Genomic DNA, 24,772 nt, shown 5'->3' with positions numbered 1-24,772 from the left:
TAGGGCCACCTAATCTTCTCCATCTCTGAGATTGTGGGTTAAATAAAAGGAATATATATGTAATTAACAGAATAACAAAATTGGAAGGGACTTGGGAGGTCTTCTTCCTTGCTCAAGTAGGAAAACCTCTAACCTTTCAGACAAATGGTTGTCCAATCTCTTCTTAAAAATCTCCAATATTGTGGAGACAAGCGTTCCACTGGTTTATCATTCTAACTATCGGGAAATTTCTCTTTAGCTCTTAGCTCCTTAGTGAAATTGTTTTAAGTCATTGTTCACTCTAATTATGCAAATAGACAAACTAGCTATAGATATAATTCATCCTTCATTTAGTGTTTTTTTTTTCTGAAAGGAAAAGACTTGTCCAATGCAAGTGTTTGTCAAAGACTATAATGAGTTGCTATATTTCTGTGACTCCTAACCAAACCCAGATGTCATTCTCATGCCTTTGAAAAACCAGATTTCCTTCACAGGTGCTCCTATTTTTCCCCTGTCATATTGCTGGAAAAAGCACACATTCTGCAAATTAAGCCATCATTTCATATGAAACATTGCACATCAGACACAATTTCGGAGGTTTCAAAAGAGGATCGGCTTCAATTTGGTCCAACATCTGGCTCTTATTATTTCAATAACTTTCCTTTCAGTGGCAGACACATTGCCTAATGTGTGGCTTCTGTTGTGCTGATTGGTTTTGTCGTTTATTGGACGAAAGAAGTCTGCCGTGTGTTTTTGTATAGAGAAATATATCGGATTGGCAGGAATCTTCAAGATGCTTCTGCTATGCTAGATGGAAGCAAGTATATGAGGAACAGATGGTGCTCAGCTCATGGCAAAGCTTAAAAGACAACCAGCTTCCTGGAAGATCCGTGGCACTGCTAGAAAAGTAGTAAGGAATTGAATACAGATAGTCCTCAACTTAAAACAATTCATTTGGTGACCCATTCAAACTGACAGCTGCACTGAAAAAAGGGATTTCTAACCATTTCTCATATTTACAACTGTTGCAGCGTCCCCATGATCATATGATCAAGATGACCATCGGAGGGAGGGAGGGATGGATGGATAGACGGACGAATGGAGGGAGGGAGGGAGGAAGGAAGGAAGGAAAAGAAAGGGACAAGGAAGGAAAGAAGGAAGGAAGGAAAGAAGAAGGAAGGAGGGAAGGAAGGAAAAGAAAGGGACAAGGAAGGAAGGAAGGGAAGAAGGAAAGAAAAATGAAAGAAGGAAGGAAGGAAGGAAGGAAGGAAGGAAGGAAGGAAGGAAGGAAGGAAGGAAGGAAGGAAGGAAGGACCTGAATAACATCACAAGAGAAAGAAAGAGAGAGAGAGAGAGATTTGTTATTTGCAGGAGAATAGGAACTGAAAGTCACAAAGGACACCAGAGCTGTATAATCTTCCGGCATACACAGCAGTAGCCCAGATTTCAAGGCAATAAAAAGCATGAATAACAGCAATTGGCACATGCAAAAATAGTATGTATTGGCTGACTGAATGCAAGGTCTGAGGTAAGGTCACTGAGGTGTGTTGCTGGACATTTTCGCCGAAAGAAATCGGATACAGTAATGCTAATAACACCAACATCAAGTTGAATTACCCCTTAAACATTCAATTGCAGCCCCACTTAAAATGTTATCTACTCTTTCTTGTACACTCGCAGCAGGAAGTTTGTCATCCATGTGGCAGGAAGAGGGAGAGACAGGCCTTGAATTCTCTTTAAGAAATGTCACATATTAAGCAAAAGCTTGGAAGGCACAGCTTCGGCTTCTGTTTGTGGCTCAATAATGCATTTTCTCATTAACTCTCCAGATGTACAACTTATTTTACAAAGAGGGAGCTTGTAGCTTAAACTTTCTTAAATAGAGACGCATTTCAGAAGAAGAAGAGCCAAGATGGTTTGACCATCTGCTTTTGCTACTGAGCGAAGCGAGCTAGATTTAAAAAAAAAAAAAATATCTCAAATGCTGGGGAAAAGGAAAGGCTGCAATCTGTTCGAAGCCTGTGGAGTTTTCAGACCAATCTGAGACCAAGAAAAGTCTTCTAGAGGTCATTCAAAAACATGTGTGTACGCATTTGTGTCTATGGAAGGGGGCAGGTTTACCAAAAACGTAGAGCCTGCACCAACTGGCTATCCACCTGGCATAGCAAAAGAGCTGGAGGAGGGCAAATTTTGTTGGGAGCTCAATTTTTCAGTATCTCTTCAAATACAATAGACAGGAAGGAGAAGCCTGTAGATCCAGACTAATTGGAATACTTCGCAGCTTCTAATAGGCACAGTTAGTGCTAGGATCAAAAACATTATTGCAGAATAGTGCGCACGGACCAAAATTAGTATTTGCTGGCCTCCATTCTAAACAGACTTATTTCATTAAGCAAGGCTGGATTCACAATCCAGGCTAAACCGTGGCTGGTTTTAACCCTAGTGTTGAATGGCAATAGGTGAGATCACAATAGTGCATCACACTAGTCTTCACCTGGAATTTGAATGAGTGGCATCAGTCCCCTCACTTCATCACACTTGCCATAGTTTAATGTTTACATTTTATTGATATTATTGTAAAAAATTTTCTTTGATTGTTCTGAGCCACCTGGAACCATCCAGAGTCAAGCAGCCACAAATTTGAAAAGTTGTTGTTGTTGTTGTTATTCACCCAGAACTGCTTTGAATACCTGCTGAAACACAAGCTATTCAATTCTGCCTGATTAAGTCTTAGTGTCATGAATAAATAGAGAGGAAAGAATAAACCAATATGAGACCGGTTCAATTATTTTGAGTTATTTAGAATTCTGTCATTTGTACTTCTATACCCCATTCAGTTTCTTTTTGGTCTCCGTTCTGAATAAAACATGGTCTTTTATTTTGTGTGTTCTGTCAGCCTTTCTTGTGAAGTTAATTGCAAAAATACTGTACGCACCCTGGCTTTGCCTTTCATGTAGAAAAGTCTTCTATCAAAAAAACCAGTATGTAGCTAGAGTGTTTGTAAACCATTTTGGCTTCCACATTTTCATCACAGAATTGCAAAATAACTGGAAATAGACACCAGTGTAGTGCATTCCAAGTGTAGGAGAGGACCTTGAAGAAAGAATTCAAGTAGGTCAATAGAGGTCAACTATTCTTCAAAGCACCAGAGACAGGACTAGAAACAACGGATGGGAACTAATCAAGGAGAAAACCAGCTAGAACTAAGGAGGAATTTCCTGACAGTGAGAACAGTTACCCAGTGGAAGGGCTTGTCTTCAAAAGTTGAAGGTGCTCCATCACTGGAGGTTTCTAAGAAGAGAGTGGACATCCGTTTATCTGAAATGATATAGACTCTCCTGCTTGAGCTGGGGGTTGGACTAGAAGATCTCTGAGGTCATTTCCAACACTGTTATTCTGACTCATTAAGTAACCATTAGCTTAGCCCAGATAGACAGGAAGATGTGAGGAGAAACCTCAAGACTGTCCTGCATCGATTCTCTTTAGCACAGTGGTTCTCAACCTGTGGGTTGGGACCCCATTTGGGGTCAAATGACCATTTCACGGGGGTCACCAAACCATGCTGTCCACCATTTTTTCCCTTTTCCCTAGCTGTCCTACTCCCTCTTATTGGTGGCCACACCCACTTGGGGGTCACCACAACATGGAGAACTGTATTATGGGGTCACGGCATTAGAAAGGTTGAGAATCACTGCTTTAGCATAACAAAGAAGCAGAGAAAATCTTTCAAGATCCGGTTATTATACCTTTTAACAATAAAGTGGAGTTATAGTATCATGTAGTATGATACTGGTTACCATGAATTCAGAGAACAAAATGGACATCACCAATGCTTTCATAGTGCATTGGTATGCTTAGGAGGGTGATAAGTCCACCATATCTGGTATAATACATGAATCTCATTGGGGCACAAAGCCACTTAAGGTTAGGTCTTCATGAATTTGGGTAGCAAAATGGACTTCGCCAATGAATTTATAGCATTTTTCTTTGTCATATTTTGTCTCTATTTTTGTCTATATTTTGTCTCTATTTTCTTGAACAATCATGGGAAAATCCCATTGGGGGAAAATCCACTTAGGGTCAGGGTTAAGTTTCCATGAATTTGGAGAGCAAAATAGACATTGCCAATGGATTTGTAGCTAATAGCTATATTTAGGGGGGGGCACTGACTTTTTGAGCCCGTCCTATCTATGTTTCCTGGAAAATTACATGGAAAAATCTCATTAGGTCTCCATGAATTCGGAGAGCAAAATGTTTCCTGACTTGGTCCCCCATCGAAGGCTGAGAAGTATATCACCATTCCCTTTTGGCTTTTTCAATCCAAAGCATCTCATTCAAGTCCTACCTTGTCCGTCGGCACTGCTTTGCCATAACTGAAACCAATTTAGTTGGCTCATCCATTGCATTGTGACTATGTGATTGCATAATCAAAACCAAGCTGCATCTTCTGGCAGGGAAGGAAAAGAAAGAAATTGCACCAACCTTTTCTTTGTTCAAGCTAAGAAAGAACTCTTAGAAAATAGATGAGCGTTTTCCAATTGGTTGTGAAGAAAGCTAGCGAGTCCTAGCCTGATTTCAATCAAGTCGAGGACAGCTGGCTTATCTTCCGAGTTCTAAAAAAAATGGATGGAACCAGATTTATTGATAAGCAAAAAAAATTTACTCCCAAATAAGTTTTAAGATCTGTAAGCTTGGGAAGCAAGGCAGAAGATGGATGGCTCTGAGTGTGGCTTGGTCTGAGTAGCCACTTGCCTTGGTTTCAGGAAGAATATGAAGTAAGCAAATATTGTATTGCCTTCTTCCTCTACTCCCTATTTACTATAGGAAAATAAAAGCTCACCTTTCCACACAGTTCACTTTAATGCTTTAAGAATGGCCTGGCTGGCACCATAATTGCAAAGCACTATTTTAATATTTAATATTTATGGCAGCTGTACAACTGGAAAGAGATAGAGATAGAGATAGATAGATAGATAGATAGATAGATAGATAGATAGATAGATAGATAGATAGATAGATATGACAGAGATAGATAGATAGATAGATAGATAGATAGATAGATAGATAGATAGATAGATAGATAGATAGGTGTAGATGTAGATATATAAATTACAGCAACTTGAAATACGTATTTAATGCATGGAAGCATTTGGAAATTTCTTGTAAAGTATATTTAATGACTGGGCCACTTCAGTTTGATGTAGAGGAATCTTAAAACATGAGGATGGAATAAGTACTATTGTCTGAATAATATAGTCATTTCTGCATCTAGAAATGTCATTGTTTCTTTGTCAAGCTGCAGCGAGTCTTGCAAAAAAAAAAAAAGTGATATGCTTTTAACGGCTAAGAGAGATTGAGTAGACTCTTACGGAAAATAGTCCACGAACCATAAATTATTGCTGGCTGACAAAGAAAAGCTACTTTCTGACCAGTAATCCGATTGACCCCTTCCCGATTTCCCCCCACTCTCCCCCCCCCCATCAAAAGTCTTTATAAAGGAGATGGTTAGTACTAATGAAATACTGGACGACAAAGCAAAGGAAAGTCACATTGCGTTTAAATCCGCTTCATTAGGATTCAGGTTGAATTTAATGCAGGGATAAGTGCAGAGGTCGTAACAACAGCTATTGTTATTTGTTTCCATTTAACCCAGTATGAACTACAGGTACTGCTCAACTTACAACAGTTTCTTTAGTGACCGTTTGAAGTTGCAACAGCACTGAAAAAATGTGACTTACGACCATTTTTCACAGTTACGACCTTTGTAGCATCTCCATGATGTGACCAAAATTCAGATGCTCGGCCAGTGGCTCATATTTATGACCGTTGCTATGTCCCAAGGTCATGTGATCCCCTTTTGCGACCTTCCAAAAAGCAAAGTCAATGGAGAATGTATTAGTAACAATCAGGTTAGTAAATTATCAACTGCAGTGATTCATTTAACCACTGAGGCAAGAAAACGTACATAAATATGCACACGCAAGCACACACAGACAGGTACGTCCATCTTAAGTTGGAGCCTTTAATGTTTAAAAAGATGGCCTGTTTCTCTGTGTATTCAACCTTATTTGTGGAGCTGAATTAGTGCTGCAAGAACCCTTGTCCAGAATAGATTCTTCAATATTATGAACTGTATAGCAGGCAGATCCAATCCCGTTTTCTCCTTTGTGGCCAAGATGTGAATGAGATAATCTGAATACGTAAGAAATTCCATCTATATGGAAAATAGATTTATCTGTCCTGAAGGCCTATTCGATCCCAGTCTCCCAACAGTCTTCGTCACATGGAATTTAAAATGATTGCATAAGGGCACGTAGAGTCAAGAATGTATTTGTAATGTGCCTCTTGGCATAGCTCGTTCCAGGGAGCTTCTTGGTGAGGTTTATGACGACTCTCAGAAGCCTTCTGAATGGAAGTCAAGTCTGTTTCACCAAACAGTAGCACCCATTTTCCATTTGTAGTACTAGGTCTTGTTTGTTGCTAACCACATGCCCCAAAATGATAGGACGCATGATGGCTTAGATAAAAGGATTGGCCTCAAAGCCAACTTTTTCTACTTTTGAAACTTGTCTCTGTCTCTCTCTGTGTGTGTCTGTCTGCTTTTATAACTTAGCTCTTGACATCCAGTGGAACCATTTTCTCCTCTGTGGCAGGACCGGCCAGCAGAAAAAGTGAGGTTCTGAAGCCCAATCAGTGGTGTTCTGGAGCCCAATCAATAAAAATCTATTTTAGCACTTAACGAGGGCACAGCACAAAGCAAAATGTTTTACCCTTCTCTCTTTTTATATTGTGCTATTTACAAAATGAAAACACTTGTCATGTTTCATTACTTCAGTAGTAGACCCTGGGGTCCTTTTTTTTTTTAACCACCGAATCCAAATCATTGGATCTTTTGGGTAGAAAAGAAAGACTTCTGGATAATGGGGATCGGGAGAAACCACTATGATTGAAAGAACCTAGGTGTTTGAAAAGGGACTGATGGTTATGAAGTTCATAAAAATATTAAGTCATTTGAGGGATCCTTGGTGCTCTCTGAGCTTGGTTGTTTTCTTGCAGACATTTCATTATCCTACTGGGTAACATCATCAGTGCTAATCGCTGGCACTGGTGATGTTACCTAGTTTGGGTAATGAAACAGCTGCAAGAAAATACTCGTACCTAAGCTCAGAGAACAGCAAGGACCCCTCATTTCAACCTTGAGCTACAAATATTATCTTTTATTGATTAAACCAATTACTTCATTTAATAGTCTATCATATATACCTTTGAGTTGTTACCTCTAAGGTCCACTCTTAGTACCACAAGCGTTGAAGGATCATCTATCTCCTCATAGTCTTTCTCCTGCATTAAGGCAACAGAATATTTATTTATTTAAGCATGTCTATCTCACATAGTGACGCTGGATGTTGTGCCTTCTCCAAGCACCTCTACCATCTATGGCAAGGCAAATGGGGAAGAGAGAAAGAGAGTATTTTCTTGGTGTTGGCATCACAATCTTCCAGGAAAGATCATCCCAACCTTTCCTCTTCTCCCCTCCCCCATTGCTCCAAAATCTTGGGATAGTTTTAGTCGTTCTGACTTGAGTCTGCCCATTTTGAGAGTTTGATGTGAGGCTAGGAATGCATGCACTTAAGAGAAATGTTTTGATTTATATTTTAAAAGGTGCGATTGAAACACAATATCGCAATGCAGAAAGTTCTCCTTCAGAGAATTCCAACCAGGTTTGTCCACTCTTCTAGCTTCCCTAGGCTCCCTCAAATAACCGGTCCACTGTCTCTCCCCCAGTTGCTTTGCTTTGAATTACGACTTTATTTATGTCGACAGCCATTCGTATAGACTAAGGGACGAGCTGCTAGAGAAAATATAACCCTGTAGATCTGTCTGGTAATACGTACAGTTGTATCCTGTTGATTCAAATCCTCCAAAAATGCCAGTTCTGAATAAATGGCTTCTCATTTTAAGTGTTGTCTTGCTGGATATAGGGCAAAACTCTTCATGTTGAGAAAAATACCGGTCTCCTGGGGTTGTGGACATTTATATTCAGAACAAGATGGCATATGGAAGGAATACAAATCATCCCCATCCCTTTGTGTAGTGACATTTCAGAGGTGGGGAAAAAAAGAGAGTCTCCATCTCTTTTAAAGATGTAGCTCTCTCTGTGACCTCAGATAGCTCTGTGGAGTGAGACGTTTTCTGTTAACTCCAACAGCTCTTGACATTCCCTCCCCAAAACATACACCTCCCCCTCCTTTTTTGAAACCCCCTCCCCAATAAATTCCAACAGTGTTTCCAATCTGCTGGCAAGAATAAAGTTAAACTCGGTCTCACAAAAGGAAATGTAGGACACTTCCCACACTTAGTCCAAAAACTTCAATTTACTCAACGGTTTATTGCTTCTAGCTGCAGTCACCAGGTGTAATAATACCAACACGGACATAAGTTTATCCCGAGATATCTTTTCAACCTAGCTTCATTCTTCTTCACCAGAGAGCACTGGGCTTTGTAGCCGTCACTCCTGAAATGTTGCCGCGAGTGGAAATCAAAGTCAATTTAGTTGTTTCCCCTTAGACAAAAGATCTCTGCCATAGAAATAAATAAAAATCCTTCCAAATGGAGAGAGAGAGAGAGAGAGAGAGAGAGAGAGAGAGAAAAGAAGAAGAAGAAGAAGAAGAAGAAGAAGAAGAAGAAGAAGAAGAAGAATAAGAAGAAGAAGAAGAAGAAGAAGAAGAAGAAGAAGAAGAAGAGGAGGAGGAGGAGGAGGAGGAGGAGGAGGAGGAGGAGGAGGAGGAGGAGGAGGAGGAGGAGAAGGAAGAGAAGGAGGAGGAGAAGGAGAGAGGGAGAGGGAGAGGGAGAGAGAGAGAACAGAGCAGGAGAAGGATGTTAGAGGCAATCTCTCGATTAAGTCTTTGCATATATTTTTTTTCTCCTAGCTTTCTTGGTGTGTTTCATTTGCATGGGTTGAATGCTTATGGTATAGTATTTAAGATGTCGGAACAGACCCGAGAGAGGTGAGTTCAAGTCTGTCTTCAACCATGAAAGCTGGAAGGTCACATAGGATTTTCCCAAAGGCACAATTGAAGGAGGGGGTCTTGTGTCTGATGCCTGAGGCTCCTGAAGCAACATCAGGGTGTAAATCCCCCCAAAATATATATCACACATAGGCTGAATGAACTCTTCCTCAGATTTCATTCCTCTACTTGCAACTGTTCATTTAGTGACCGTTTGAAGTTATGATGGCACTGAAAAAAGATGACTTACAATCAGTCCTTGCATTTACAACCGGTACCACATCCCCGGGGTCACCTGAGCAAAATTCAGTTGCTTGGCAACACAATGGTTGCGACGTCCTGAGGTCAGCCCCAAAAGTGCTTTTTTCAGGAGGTAATTGGGCTTTCTTGTTTTTCCTCCAAAGACCTTTCGCTTCTCATATAATAATAATAATAATAATAAAATTGGAATGGACCTTGGAGGTCATCTAGTCCAACCCCCTGCTCAGGCAGGAAACCCTATACCATTTCAGACAAATGGCTGTCCAGTCTCTTCTTAAACACTTCAAGAGTTGGAGCACTCACAGCTTCTGGAGGCAGGTTGTTCCACTGGTTAATTGTTCTCACTGTCAGGAAATTTCTCTTTAGTTCATCTGAGAAGCATCTTTGGCTCTGACTGGATGGTGGGGAATGGAAGGATTTATATTCCTGGGAGACAGCTGGTCATTTGCCTTCTTTTAGAGAGTCGTTTAGGCCACCTGGAGGTTTGTCTGTGTCCTCGGGGTCACCTGAGGGGTGCAAATGGGTATGGAGCCTTTTTGTGTGTGGAACATCCTGCAGCTAAGAAGGCTCCACACACATTTGCACCATTCAGGTGATCATGAGAACACAGGTAAACCTCCAAGTGGCCTCAACGACTCTCTAAAAGAAGGCAAATGACCAGCTGTCTGCAAGAAGTATAAATCCTTCCATTCCCCCACCATCCAGTCAGAGCTGAAGAAGCTTCTGGGATGACAAGCGAAACATCTTCAAAGGAAAAACAAGAAGGTCCAGTTGTCTCTTGAAAAAGCACCTTTGAGACAACCAGGACCTGGATGATGGAGAATCTCCACAGATATCCCGAGGTCAGGTGATCACCATTTCTGACCTTCCCAGCAGGCATCTGACCAGCAAAGTCAATGGAGGAAATGGATGTGCTTAATGACTGTCAATGCTGCAAATACTGTATATTCTTTGAAGTGCTTCATTAGTCGGAACCTGTGACAAATGACTACATAATCCCCTTAAAAATTGCAGTGATTTGCTCAACAACCAGGTCCCAAAATTGGGCATGTCCCACACTGAACAAGTGTCTTTGCTTTGCAACAGTTCTAACTGTGGTCGTAAGTCAAGGACTCTCTGTAAGTATTTTCTCCTGCCTGAGATTTGCATTGATTGTTGACGTTTATTTAGTGGTTCATGTCAAAGGAGGAAGAAGTTGAACCGGATCAGTCCACTTACGGCCATTAAGCAGCGCCTTCTAATTTCCTTACCAATAATAATTTAACTGACCGTTTAGTGACAAGCTGCAGTTCCATCACAGATGGTGTGAACTCCTACACGGCTCTGGAGGGATTTGAGCCACCTGCTTGAGACTTGCTCAGTGTTTAATATTCAAGCCGGAAGTGCCCCCACCGGTGTCCTTGCAGGCTGTGGTGGGAACCACCTTTTCCCAATCAGTATGTTGTGATTCCTTACTTGATGTTTTTCCCATCTGCAAAACTACCTGTCGGGAAGCAGGAGACTCACAGCGTGAAGGAGGACAAGCAATAGGAAGGAATATACAAGCAATCAAGATGGAGAGTCTAGCAAATAAGCAAATGAAAAAACATATCCCTTTTGGATACAGAAAAAAAAAAAGTTGGATTTCAGTGCAGAATAAGGAAAGACCCAGCAACAGAATAACGGATAAAGTAATGTCAGGTTTTTTTTTTTTTTTTTTTTTTTTTGAGCTGGAAAACCAGAGGCAATAAGAAAACTTGGATCATTTTTTTAAAAACTCTCATATTCTGCTGGTCGTATTTATTAAGAAATGTGCAACCTTGATTTTGTTTTTCTAATTTTCAAAAATGATGGGAGTAGAACCCATCCTTTGTGGTGGTACAGCAGATTTTTAAAAACCACATTATTCTTGTTCCTTGCGTAGAGAACACCCAATCTGAGACATCCATGGCTACTTCTGATGACCTGAACTTCATAAAATCTGTATTCTGATGTCCAAACAGAAGTTCTGCCCTTTTTATGATGTCACATCTCCATGTTGAAGAACATAAAGGACAGAGATTGCATCGTAATAATGACATCCAATACAGTGGTTTGTTCCTTGCAATTTGGGGCACATTTCTTATGGACAATTATCTATCTGAATCTATCTAAATTGACACTTCAAGTTTCTTTGCTGGTTTACTCTCATTGCTAGGGGTTATCATGGGACAACAAACATTAGGTTTTACATAATAAAGACCCCAATTGTTGCCAAACTGATAGTGGAGATCCGCCAAATTTATACATGTTGAAAGAATTGCTCTCTCTTTGGCTTTGGCAACTGTGTCTCTCTTTGAAAGGGGAGAGAACAAGCATTGTGAAAATCACATTCCTGCATTCAAATTTTAATGCATGGAAATTATTGTGGGTTTTTTCCCCCTTTTCATTTGCATGGAAATAGTTTTGACGTTGGAAGAAAAACAAGGTGACTGTTTATCAGGTTTCATGCATCTAAGCCTTGATATGATAATGCATAAGGGTTTTTTTTATTTTTTTAAAAAAATGAACTATCATTTCAAAGTGTTTTAAGTCTGCTTTGAAGCCCTGAACTTTGCTCACACTAGAATAGCTTAGCATAATAATAATGTGTCTGTTCTGCATTGGTTTGACTGGAAGGCTACTGTATATATATATATATATATATATATATATATATATATATATATATATATATATATATATATATATATATATATATCAAAACACATTAATTCAAATAAGGTCTGTCAGTAAAAGGAGAACCAAGAAAAAAAGATCCAGAACTTGATAGGTCACGGATGCAAATATGTTAACTCTACAGTCAATTTTAATCATGCTGCTTCCTGTTTTCTGTAAAATTTATCCTTTCCTCCCAGAAAACTGAGAAGGATTGTCATGGTGATGGCAACTGATCCCAAACTTCTTTTGATAGTAGTTGTATGCTACCTTTAATCCTCAAAATCTGAAAAACTGTGCAGTAAATACTAGCCCAAATAACTCCCTTCCACTTTGAGATGGTCTTACTTTAACATCCCAGATACTACACTAGTTAAATAGTATGAAGCAGGCTCTGTTCAAACTGTGGTTTCCCTCCACATAAAAAAGCTTTAGCGTGTTACCACATAGCTTTGAACCAGAGGTTGAATGGCTTTCAACATCTGGTTCAAAGGAAAGTGTCTCCTCCAGTGTGTTTCTTCAAACAGGAGAATCACTTGGATCTAGAGTGCCATTTTTGTTGTAAGCTTCCAAAAAAAAAGAAAAAAAAATCAAAGTTCCTCTCTGAAGGTCCTCAGTGGGGTCTAATAGATCTTGTAAATTTAGAGTGATTTGCCCCCAAGAGTTAAACTGGCTCTCGGTCCTGGATTAGCCCTTAAACAAAATGATGATTTAGGGCTTAAGACTCTAAGGGAAGGAGACCACCATAGGCCTTCTCTCTTGAGTTGCCATGCTCTTAAGTCTTTCTCTGCAACCATCAACTTTTGTTGTAGCAATCAGCCCATTGCCCCCAACAATCTGGGTCCTCATTTTATCGACCTTGGAAGGATAGAAGGCTGAGTCAACTCTGCCCACAGCCAGGAGTTTGATCCTCAGCCAGCGTGCCTGGCTGAGGAATTCTGGGTGTTGACGTTCACAAGACATAAAAGGGCCAAGTTTGAAGATCCTTTCAATAGACCAACCCAGCTCTCTATTCTCATTGTATTTAGGTAGGTGAATACTTCTGTTATGGGAACATTTCTCAAACAGATGCCTGATTCCGTTGCACAGTTTGATTCTTATTTAATTCTTCCATTTCTCATCTCCTAATGTAGATATCCTCCTGAACTCTATTTATTAACAACTGTTTTATACCACTATATTTCAGAGTAATTCCCGTTTATAGTACCATCATTTATAGTACAATAATGTAAAAATAATACATAAAACATAAATCAAGCTAATCAAAACCTCAACTCTTCATTCATAATTCATGTCAACAACTGTTACAAATGAATGTTTGTATAGAACAGTTCTGCTCTGACAACTTTCCTAAAGGTAAGGAGAAAAGGCATGACCCAAATTTCTGGGAAAAGCTGTTTTATAGGAGGAGGAAGTAAGAGAAAAGCATTGCATTCTGCCTTTCCCACCAACGTCATGTTTGAAGGGAATCTTAACTGTTCCCCCACCTTGAATGAACCGCAAGTTCTTAAGATGAATACACCACAAGTTCTTAAGGGCAGGACTTTCTCTTAATGGTAGCAGTAGCCCTCCTACAGGGAGTAAAGAAGAACAATTTGGAAAGGGTCTCTCCTTGTATTTACAGAAGTTTTGAAGATTAGGGAGATGACCAGGGACGAGAGGGCATTCATGCTTTGCTTTCTTTACCGTAGTCTTAGTTTCAAGCAAGTCTTCAACATCTCCGTTTCCAAAAAGATTCCACAATATTTAAAGGCCTACCATTGAAATCATTTTTGACTTTTTTTTAGAAATGGGTGAAGGAACCCTTTCAGGAAGACGTTCTCTTGAATTTACGTGGTTTCTTTTCTCTAGGACTCAAATTTTGCCTTACCTTACCTTAAATTTGTTCTTCCTTGCGCTTAGAATGCCCTTTTGCTATTATTTCCAATTGGCTAAATATAACCTTTGCATCAGAAAAGCCAAACCTATTAGAAGGAAATGTATATTTTCAGGACTATTGTGATCTTTTTTTACCTTGCTGGGTCTAAGAGAAAGTGTTCATTAATCCCATGCTTTGGCTAAATATTTCTTTCCTATGTTTCATTTCCTGCTTTAAGTGAAACATCTAATTAATTGCAGGGAGCAGTTCAAACAAGGAAGGCATCAAACCTCCCCCCCCCCCCCTTCATTAGCATTCTTTTCAAAGTAAAGCCATGCCTTCACTTGATTTTCATCATGGCTAGCTCTTCTGTCATAACCAGTTGATGGCTTGCAAGGATGATGTGACTTTTATTTTCTTATTTATCACTTGGAGGGGACAGGAGGATCCCTTGAGTAGAGTACGGAGTAACAGTACTCTATAGATTGGTGCAGCATTATGTGGGTTTTCCATGTTTCCGTGCCAAGTTCTCTGTGAAAGGAGCCAGTGGTGACTTGGGGTTGACTTTAGAATCATAGGGCTGGAAGGAACCTTGGAGGTCTTCTAGTCCAACCTCCTGCTCAAGACAAGAGACCTTATATCATCTTGGTTGTCCAGTCTGTTTTGAAAACTTCCAGTGATGGAGCACCCACAAGCGATTCCATCAATTAATTGTTCTCACTGTTGGAAAATTCTCCTTACTTCTATGTTGGAAGTTAGCTCTGATGACCTTCTACCCATTGCTTCTTAACCTGCCCTCTGGTGCTTTGGAGAAAAAGTTAACCTCCTCTTGCTTGTGTCAGCCCTTCAAGGATTGGAAGACTACTATCATGTCACCCCTAAGCCTTCTCTCTGTTCAGCTAAACATACCTGCAATAGATTTTAGCCTCCAGACCTTTTATCCTTTTGTTGTTCTTCTTTGCACTCTTTCTAGATCCTCGACATCTTTGAAATTTCTGGATCCGATGCAAAAGCAGGGGAATGGCAGAATTTCTCATCTCTATCTTCACTCAGAAGCAAAACTTCACTCAGAAGCAACCATATTGACTGGACTGAACTCATTCCAAAAAAATGTTTGACCTTCAAATTACTTGCCTCTTTTTATCAACTACCCTCCGCTGACCCCTTTTGCCTCCTTATAGAAAAACATCTTTTTTTCTTGGCATCTTTTTGTTGGCTTTGGTCAACAGGGATGAGGTTGATTCATTTATCCTCTATATAATTGTTTTTCATTACACCAGAGGTGAAATCGTCTGCATTAATTGCTGAGAAAAAAAGTCAGCTCTCAAATATTAGAGAAAAGCATTAGCAAATAGAACGCATGTGGTTATTTCTTTTTCCTCCCTCTTAGAAAATTGCTGGAAAATTATTGGTACAATCACTTATGACTTCTTACTTTATAATTTATAATCTTCAAATATTGGGAGGGGAGAGAATCTACATTTTCCTACTCACTGTTTTTCTACTTCATCTGATCAACACCTGTTTGGCCCCCACCCTTTTGAACACAATCTTAAAAAGTCTTAGAGAGCTTTCTTTCTTCAGCCAAGTAATCCTGTTTAATGTCAGGGTAGAATTCAGTGGCAACTTCAGTATACAAGTCAAGAGAAAACTAAAGCTCTCGTGGAGTGAAGCGAACAGAATGTCTGTCTTTGTCCTGGAGAGCTGGGTGTCTTGAACCTTCAGAAGGTGATATTTCAAGGCGGCGCTAAAACTACGCTGCTTTTTAAGGCACATGAAAGATGCTAAAACTAAAGTAGTTCAAGGGAAGATTCAAAAGAAGCTGGCAGGCTTCCAAGCAGCTATCTACAAAATGCACTAGCTTCTCATCTCCCGAAGACAGCTATTTTAAATTTGGTTGGGGTCAGGTCAGAGTTTTCAATTCTTGAAGCAAACTTTTTTATGCGTGTGTTTCAGTGCGAGCAGAAGAGGAAGCACAAAAATATTGCAATTGGCTTTGCCATTTAGAGCTCCCCATGGAGTCACTCTTTTAGCGTTCTTTCTGGAAGAAGAAAATATAGGATGAATCGAGTTGACGTGCCTCTTTTTTAACAAAAGACAGATTGCCCTCAATGCAAACCTTGGAACGGTCAAAGCAGGTAAAGAAACATCTTTAGAAGTTCAGAAGGTGATGGAGAAGATTGGCTTCTGAGTCTGAAAACAAAAACAAACCTGTGATACTGCCAATGGTTGGGAATAAAATTATTTCTGAACTAGCATCTTCATAGTATCCCCCAGCCATCATTTACAGGATATGAAGCCTATTTGGTACAAGATTAATTGGCTGATTCTAGAAGGAGCTACAAATTTCTAACATGGAAAAGTCCTATGTCTTTCTATTTCCCTTTCTTTTTAGCAATAGCACTTAGACTTATATACCACATCACAGTGCCTTACAGCACTCTCTAACTAGTTTGCAGAGTCAGCATCTTGCCCCCAACAATCTGGGTCCTCATTTTTCCGATCTTGGAAGGATAGAAGGCTGAGTCACCATTGAGCTGGTGAGAATCGAACTCCTGGCAGTGGGCAGTTAGCCTGCAATACTTCATTCTGACCACTGCCCCACCATGGCTCTTTTTATCCTTTCTTCAATAATATAGCCACTAATAAGATTCAATGAATGTTTTGTTCATCACTAGAATAGGGGGCATCTGAAGATTTATTCATTCCTAGTAATGTAACTACTTTTTTCCCCAGTCAAATATTTGAAAAGTGTCAGTTGGATACCGATATTGATCGATGACATTCAGGTTTCACAAATTATCATTTGAGCAAAACCACTAGCTTCTTTCAGACACCTTCTGCATGCTCAATTCAGTATCTCCCCATCCTTACTAAATCATCGTGGTGATGCAGATGGAAAGATGTAAATAGAAAGATAATCTGTCTTTTTTCCAGGGCAAAGTGAGATGACAAACTTTTTCATATATGTAAAAACTGCCACATGAGTTCATGGAATGAAGTCATGGGATTCAGTGGGCACATTCAGAGAAATGAAGATTTTGTAGTCGCACAGTGTAAGTTGATAAATGAATGAATGAATGAATGAATGAACGAACGAACAAACAAACAAACAAACAAACAAACAAACAAACAAACAAATAAATAACAAGCCAGCCAGCTGGCCTGCCAGCCAGCCAGCCCAGGAATTTGCTTTGACAAACATGGAATAGATCCAATCTGGTCTAATGTACACTGCATCTATGCATTTATCAAGAGAGGTGTATATTTCATGGGGAAAAGTCCTATATGTTCATCTCTATTTTGCAAAGAAGTATGATAGGGTGCTGGATGCCTTTCCTGATCCTTTTGAAAAATGATGTTGCCTATCAGTTGTTATGTCTTGATGTGTCTTGGGTAGGTCACCCTCAATTTCCAAGTAGGCCGTTTACTTTTTCATTTGTCTCTTTCAAGTCCATGATCCTGTGAAATAATTGATTTGAAGAGAGTTCCTTTTTGATGGAGAGCAAGGAGCATGCTTGAGGTTATTTCTTGTCAATCTGACTGGCAGCCTGACTGTGAAAAAGGAAGAAAGATATAGCTAGATGAAAGAGAGAGAGAGAAAGAAAGGTGATAGACATAGATACAGAGGTAGAGGTAGAGATAAAGAGAGAGGGGTGGTAAAGGAATAGAGAGAGTGAGTGAGCAAGAGAGAGAGATAGAGAGAGAGAGATGACAGACACAGATAGAGATGGATAGACAGTCAGAGATAAAGAGATATAGATATGAATAGAAATGAATAGATAAATATAAATAGATATGGATAGATGAATATATTGGGATGGATGGATGGATGGATGGACAGATGGACAGATAGACAGAATTCCTCTTAATCATGACTTTAAGTCAGGTATAATTCTGAGGTCTACTAACTTTACATCCTCAGACAGGAGTTATTATCAGATCTGATCGAGGAACAGGGAACAAGCTAAAATGCATTTGGATTCATTGGAATATGGTTCATAGCACAAATATGCTACTTAGTTGCACGTGCATCATTTCCTCAGGCAATCAGCACGAAAGAGACAGCCACACGCAGAGGGGTAATCTGATGTCACACAAGACAGAACATAGAGATTTTCTGCCCATCAATAAACAGGAGTTGATATCCTCTGGCTGTATTAAGTCAGGACAAATTTGATATTAGGATAGCAATGGGTATCAAAGTGCAATTCTTTTCATTGTGTGGCCTCAGGTAGTGTGTGCTATTTCCACCAAGATGGGAAAACAAGCAACAAAATGTGCAAAATACCTAGGTAAGCAAGCTCCTACCAATTTGCCCAGTGCCATCACTGCATGGACATTTGTTGCGGGCAGGTGCACACATTTTGGAAAACTGAATTTTCAAATGCTGTTGGTAGGTTTGAAAAAAAAGAAATATGGAGGATGAAGGGGAGAAGGGAATTGCTGTAGACTTCTCAGAAGTCTCTCCTTGGTCATGTGGAATAAGAATGCTGACTTAGAAAGCTTTGCCTCCAATCCATTTCTTCTCTTCATTTCAGTGAAGTCTGGGCAACAATATTTTAAATGAAGAAATTGTGGGGATTCCATTAGGATTTTGATCAGCGAAGTTAATTTCTTCCCATTGGATTAAATTTGGTGCAAGCAATTCTTCTCATTCCTTCCTGCTTTCCCTGCCATGAATAATGGAATGACAGAATTGGAAAAGATCTTGGAGGTGGTCTAGTCCAAACCCCTGCTCAAGCAGAAGTTCCAGACAAAGGGCTGTCCAGTCTCTTCTTTAAAATCTCCAGTTTGTTGGAGGAGTTATTGGAGCACCCACAACTTCTGTAGCCAAGTCGTTCCACAGTCTGATTGTTCCCATTGTTAGGAAATTTCTCCTTGGTTCTAGGTTGGTTCTCTCCTTGATTAGTTTCCATCTGTTGCTTTTTGTCCTGCTTTCAAGTGCAGACAAAAGACAAAACAATGGAGGTTGATTGAGCCCCAAGGTTTATCTGCCTACCACCTCTGTAGGATTTCTTTTCCTTCAAGGCAACCAAATGACTAATATGTATGATGATACTATCCACACATCTAAAGCAGCTCGGAGGATATTTTGATAAAACCAGTAGAATTTCTCAGACAGTCTTCCACCCCTCTCTGTGTTATCCCTGAACTTATATCTGTCATGAATTCAGAAATTCCTCTAGAGGACTAGCATCTGAAGAATTTCTAGGGATGTCAAAAGAATTTCCATCATGTTGACATTTCTCGGGCTAAATTAATGTTTGGCTTTGTTTTTTTCCCATCAGGCATTCCTGAACAAACTTTGTTTGTTTTGCAAAAAAAAAAAGAGGCTGATTTTAGGATCAAGTATAGTACTGGGAGTATTCTATGCTGGGGGTTGATTGTGACATTTCACTGAAGTGGATTTTCACACTTCAGACATTCTTATAGGCAACCTTGGCTTTTTTATGACTCGTGGACCAACTCCCAGAATTCTTGAGCCAGCATGGGGGACCTATGGTCCCCTTCATGACTCATGGACTTCAACTCCCAGAATTCCTGAGCCAGCATGGGAGAACTATGGCCCCTTCATGACTCCTGGACTTCAACTCCCAGAATTCCTGAGCCAGCATGGGGGACCTATGGCCCCTTCAAGACTCGTGGACTTCAACTCCCACAATTCCTGAGCCAGCATGGGGGACCTATGGCCCCTTCATGACTCCTGGACTTCAACTCCCAGAATTCCTGAGCCAGCATGGGGGACCTATGGCCCCTTCAAGACTCATGGACTTCAACTCCCAGAATTCCTGAGCCAGCATGGGAGAACTATGGCCCCTTCATGACTTGTGGACTTCAACTCCCACAATTCCTGAGCCAGCATGGGGGACCTATGGCCCCTTCATGACTCGTGGACTTCAACTCCCACAATTCCTGAGCCAGCATGGGAGAACTATGGCCCCTTCATGACTCATGGACTTCAACTCCCAGAATTCCTGAGCCAGCATGGCTCAGCTTGGAAACTCTCCCTTTCCCATCAGCATGGCTGGCTCAGGAATTCTGGGAGTTGAAGTCCACGAGTCATAAAAGAGCCAAGGTTGCCTACCCCTGTTATAGGCATTTTATGTGGAAGGGGAAATCAAACTCCCCCCCCCATTAAAAGCAAAGAAAACTCAGTGTGCTCTTCCCCACCTGATGTAGCTGACTTTGCATTGTTGGGATCTTCTATTCATTTTGAAATATTGAGTCTTGCTATGAGCCTGGCATGATTGGATGGATTTGTGCCTGCATCTGCCTGTGTGTACTTGCACACATTTTAAAGACAAAGAGAAAACCATACAACCAGCCAAAACAACTAATATAGGAATCTACATTTTTTCCAGCTGAGTGAATCAGACTGCCAAAATGAGAATACCTTTATTTTTTGGAATAAAAACATTTTGTGACTTTTAGAAAGTAAATGACTGCTGTTTCTTTTTTTCTCCTTGAAAACTCAAACCAGCGTGATATCTTTCTCTCTCTCTCTCTCTCTTTCTCTCTCTCTCTCTCCAAATCTTTCTTGAAGACATCTTAATTCTACAAATCTCCAGAGACCACATGCACTGTTCAATAAAGCTTCTTCCTCTGTTATTATAGCTTTGTGTGTGTGTGTGGAAAGGGATGCTACCATTGGGGGGGGGAACGCTCCCCACTTCAAGAAGTGAGAACAAGCGACGGCTATTATATTTGCCAAGGGTAGGAAGTGTAGGGTGTAATTTTATTCTTACAACCCGCTGATTGCTTTGTTGATCTCTGCTTGTGAAAGATTAGCTTTGCAGCTCATCCACAGGTCAGCAGATAGCTCTTCTCTGTGTGTTGTACTGGTCAAGGTTCTGACAGTATGATACGGGATTGAAAATGCAGCTTGCTTTGCTGATGATTATTTGGAAAATCCCCAGGAACTCAATAGCTGACGACCTGTTGGGTCGAGCTTGAAGTTTCACTGTTCAGACTTGGCGACTTTGCAGATAATTGCATCCTCTTTGTCATCCTTTCAGGTGATTCCTATGGCATCCATGGATGCTCTTTTTTGTAAATAGAATAGAATAGAATAGAATAGAATAGAATAGAATAGAATAGAATAGAATAGAATAGAATAGAATAGAATAGAATAGAAAATATGGAATGGAATATAATATGGAATAGAATAGAATAGAATAGAATAGAATAGAATAGAATAGAATAGAATAGAATAGAATAGAATAGAAAATATGGAATGGAAAGGAATAGAATATAGAATAGAATAGAATAGAATAGAATAGAATAGAATAGAATAGAATAGAATAGAATAGAATAGAATAGAATAGAATAGAATAGAAAATATGGAATGGAATATAATATGGAATGGAAAGGAATAAAATGGAATAGAATAGAATAGAGTAGAGTAGAGTAGAATAGAGTAGAATAGAAAATATGGAATGGAAAGGAATAGAATATAGAATAGAATAAAATGGAATAGAATAGAATAGAGTAGAGTAGAATAGAATAGAGTAGAATAGAAAATATGGAATGGAAAGGAATAGAATATAGAATAGAATAGAATAGAATAGAATAGAATAGAATAGAATAGAATAGAATAGAATAGAATAGAATAGAATAGAATACTGTAGAGTGGAGTGGAATGGAGTGGAATGGAATACTGTAAATAAATGTATATATTTATTTATAAATTATAATTACAGAGTGCTTTGACATCCTCATCTGAGTGTTCTCCAAGGCTGAAATGGGCCTTGGTCTTTGATTTCAGGGAATTAACAGGAATGGGATCTGACAATGCTGTCTCATAGTTTCTGTTCCTCAACAGCCGAAGTGAGAGGAAAAAGAAAATGCCTGCTGCTATTTAGCTGTGCTTGGATTTCTTTGCTAAAGGCAAGCCATACAGTATGTTATCGTCCAACTCAGTATTTAACAGGCCTGTCTCAATGATGGAGCACTGAATTCTGGAAGACTTACAAATGATTGAACTGGGCTTTTATAAATATGAACATCACCAGCAACAAAATGTGTCCCTGGCTTTTTTTCCCTCTGGTTTCTTCCTCACCCAGAGCTTGGGCTGAAATGTTCAAATATTGCCTTTTTTATATATAACTGATAAAACTCACATTTGGCAGCAGGATTTAAGCAATCAGACTTACTGGGTTTAAATGATTAAATGTGCCGAAGGAGGAATGAGTCTTCTGATCTGAGTTGGTGTTGCCAAATATCCCCCTTGGATTTTGAGCAAGATAACCCCAGAGGGAATGTGAGGAAAATTACAAATGATGAATAATGTAGATAGAGGGAATCCAGAGAAAAGGATATTATCCTTTATTCAAAACGAAGGCCATCCGTAGAAAACAATTGACATCAAGCTTAAGCTAGAGAAAAGATAACCCGGTATTTCTTCATATTAATAACTGTCTCAGGCAATTCCTTGCCACAGCTGGCATCCATTATGTGTGTGTCTAGGGGGAGGGGACGTTCAACACAATCTGGATGTTAGTTGCAATGGTATAATTAATGTCCCAGTTCTTTGTACATGCATACGATGTCCAAGCCCATCCAAAAAAAGGACAAGGCCATCTCACCTTTATATCTCCCCCACTTGCAGATAGCACAATTCAATCACATCTTTCTGAAGGTAGTTTGTGATGTCTACTTCTTGTTTGCTCCTGAAAGAAAAGCTGGCAATGAAAGAAAAAGACGTAACTAAAGCAAAAAAATGAAAAAGGACGAGGGATCCTTCGTGCTTTTTGATCTCGGTTGTTTTCTTGCCCTGAGATATTGGGGTATTGCTTATTTGGTCTGAGATTCACAATCTTAATTAACAAGATTAACAGCAGACCAACAATCAAGGAAACAATACCCTAATCAAGTAACTGCCCAATCTAAGAACCCCCAAGACCATTCCCATCAACCCTGATTGGTCAAGCCACTAGAATATAAAGTGAGACCAAACCCCACTCCCTACTAGCCCTGATGATGTTACCTAGTTTGGGTAATGAAAGGTCCGCAATGAAATAACCAAGCTCAGAGAGCAGCAAGGACCCCTCATTTCAACCCTGAGCTACAAATATTCTCCTTTATTGGTTAAGAAGAATGCCATCTTTTGGCTCAACATAGCCAAGAATTTATGAAGAAAGCTAAAAAAAAAAAAAGGCATTTCAGTAAGATTTGCAAAATAAATCAGGGCTAATTTCAACATTCTTAGCCGTGCACCACATTTAGCTTAAGTGCGTCCGAGATTACTTTCTTTTATGGGGGTAAAAAAAAAGGGGGACTCCTCTGAATCAGTCATAATAAGGTAAGAATGATTGAAAAGGAGCTGAAGAAGGGATGGTGAAGTTATTGCTGAGATCTAATAAGGGCAACAGCCATACATAACAGATGGGTACAAATTGGAGGATGGTTGAACAACCCATGGCATTTCAAAGGAGCACCAAGTATCAGCCTGAAGTTAGAGTAATTCTCATTCAAGAAATGTGATCTTGGACCAGCCACTCCAAATCTACGCCTTAAAGGTTTGGTCAAGGAGGAGAATCCTTAAAGCAAGTCCCACAGCTGATGTATCACTCAGAAGAAAAGTATTTTGCTGGTGGATATAACATTCTGGATTAGGGCTCTTGTCTTGAACAATAGCCTAATTCATCATGGATATCATCATGGATACCATTGCCTTGGCCCATTTTGCTGTTGGATATAACATTCTGGATTAGGGCTCTTGTCTTGAACAATAGCCTAATTCATCATGGATATCATCATGGATACCATTGCCTTGGCCTATGCTTTACCAGAGACAAATGCTCTTTAATAAAGACTCCTGCCAAAAATTGTTAACAGCTTTGTTTGGATGGAGCCAGCTATCTGTGACCTCATCAATTTGCCTTGCCTGGTTATCAAAATGAAAAAGGAGTTTCCGTGTTCCTCAGGTCATCTCCTGAGCAGATATGATGACTGAGAAGTTCTGAGGAGGTGAAAGGGAAGACGACATGAAAAAAAAAATGGGTCAGAGAAATCCCCAAATAATGAGATCTCTGATTATTGGTTACTGATAGAGCAGGATCTCTTTGAAATAAAAGTGAGACTGGTGAGCTTCATAAATCATCAGCTATTCTATAGTTCAGTGATTCTATCAGTGACTTGTTCGGGAAATATTTTATTGGCCAAATATCTTTGCTCTGCAATATTTTGGAAAGCAGCTCTCCAGGAACAAACCTCTCCTCAATTTAGATCTTTCTGGTTCTGTCTGCTCAGAGGGCTGCTAAAGTTTGATACGAATAGGGGATGAAAATGAATGTTTCTAACATCTGTAGAAGGAGAGAAATTTTAGCTAGTGCAGTGTCAGAAATGCAGCACAGTGGTTCACAGGTTCTTTTGTCTTTTTAATTCAGGGGTATAAGTGCATTTCATAATGTGTTAAAGTCATAGTGCGATTTGCTTGATTTTAACTTGTGTGTTATCAAGGGTTGTGTTTTATCAGTCAAGGTCTGAGGCTTGCACAATGGGTGAATCAAGCCCATTGTTAAATACTCTATGGCTCTGTGCAATGGGTAAACTAGGTTATAACTCAATTTGATGGAAAAAAATGCTTTTGGGGAAAAAAATGTAAAATCAAAGGAGAAGAAATTTTCAAAGCAATTCTAAGGGAAGGGAAGGGAAGGGAAGGGAGAGGAGAGGAGAGACACCGACTCACTCGGTAGCTACTTTGTGTTCCCTATAATCAAATCACTTGGATTTCACTTTTTTTTTGTTTTTAGCAGAAGAGAAGAGAAGAGAGCCAATTTGCTCTAGTGTTTAAGGCAGCCATCCCAAAGAGCAAGAGATGGTAAGTAAAAGTCCTTTCTTAGCCATGAAAGCTGGCTGGATGACTGAAATGATGTTACACAGATGGTTACACAGGTAATGAAAAGTAAGGTGCAAACCCACAGAACTGTGTTAACATTTTCTTCCAGACAAAATAAAAGCTAGTCCATAATTTTCAATGTCCTAA

Source organism: Crotalus tigris, unplaced genomic scaffold, assembly GCF_016545835.1.
Source record: "Crotalus tigris isolate CLP2741 ecotype Arizona unplaced genomic scaffold, ASM1654583v1 scf7180000017622.5263843, whole genome shotgun sequence".
In the NCBI taxonomy this organism is placed as follows: domain Eukaryota; kingdom Metazoa; phylum Chordata; class Lepidosauria; order Squamata; family Viperidae; genus Crotalus; species Crotalus tigris.
The sequence above is the reverse complement of the archived record's forward strand: the minus strand, read 5'-3'. Positions refer to the sequence as shown.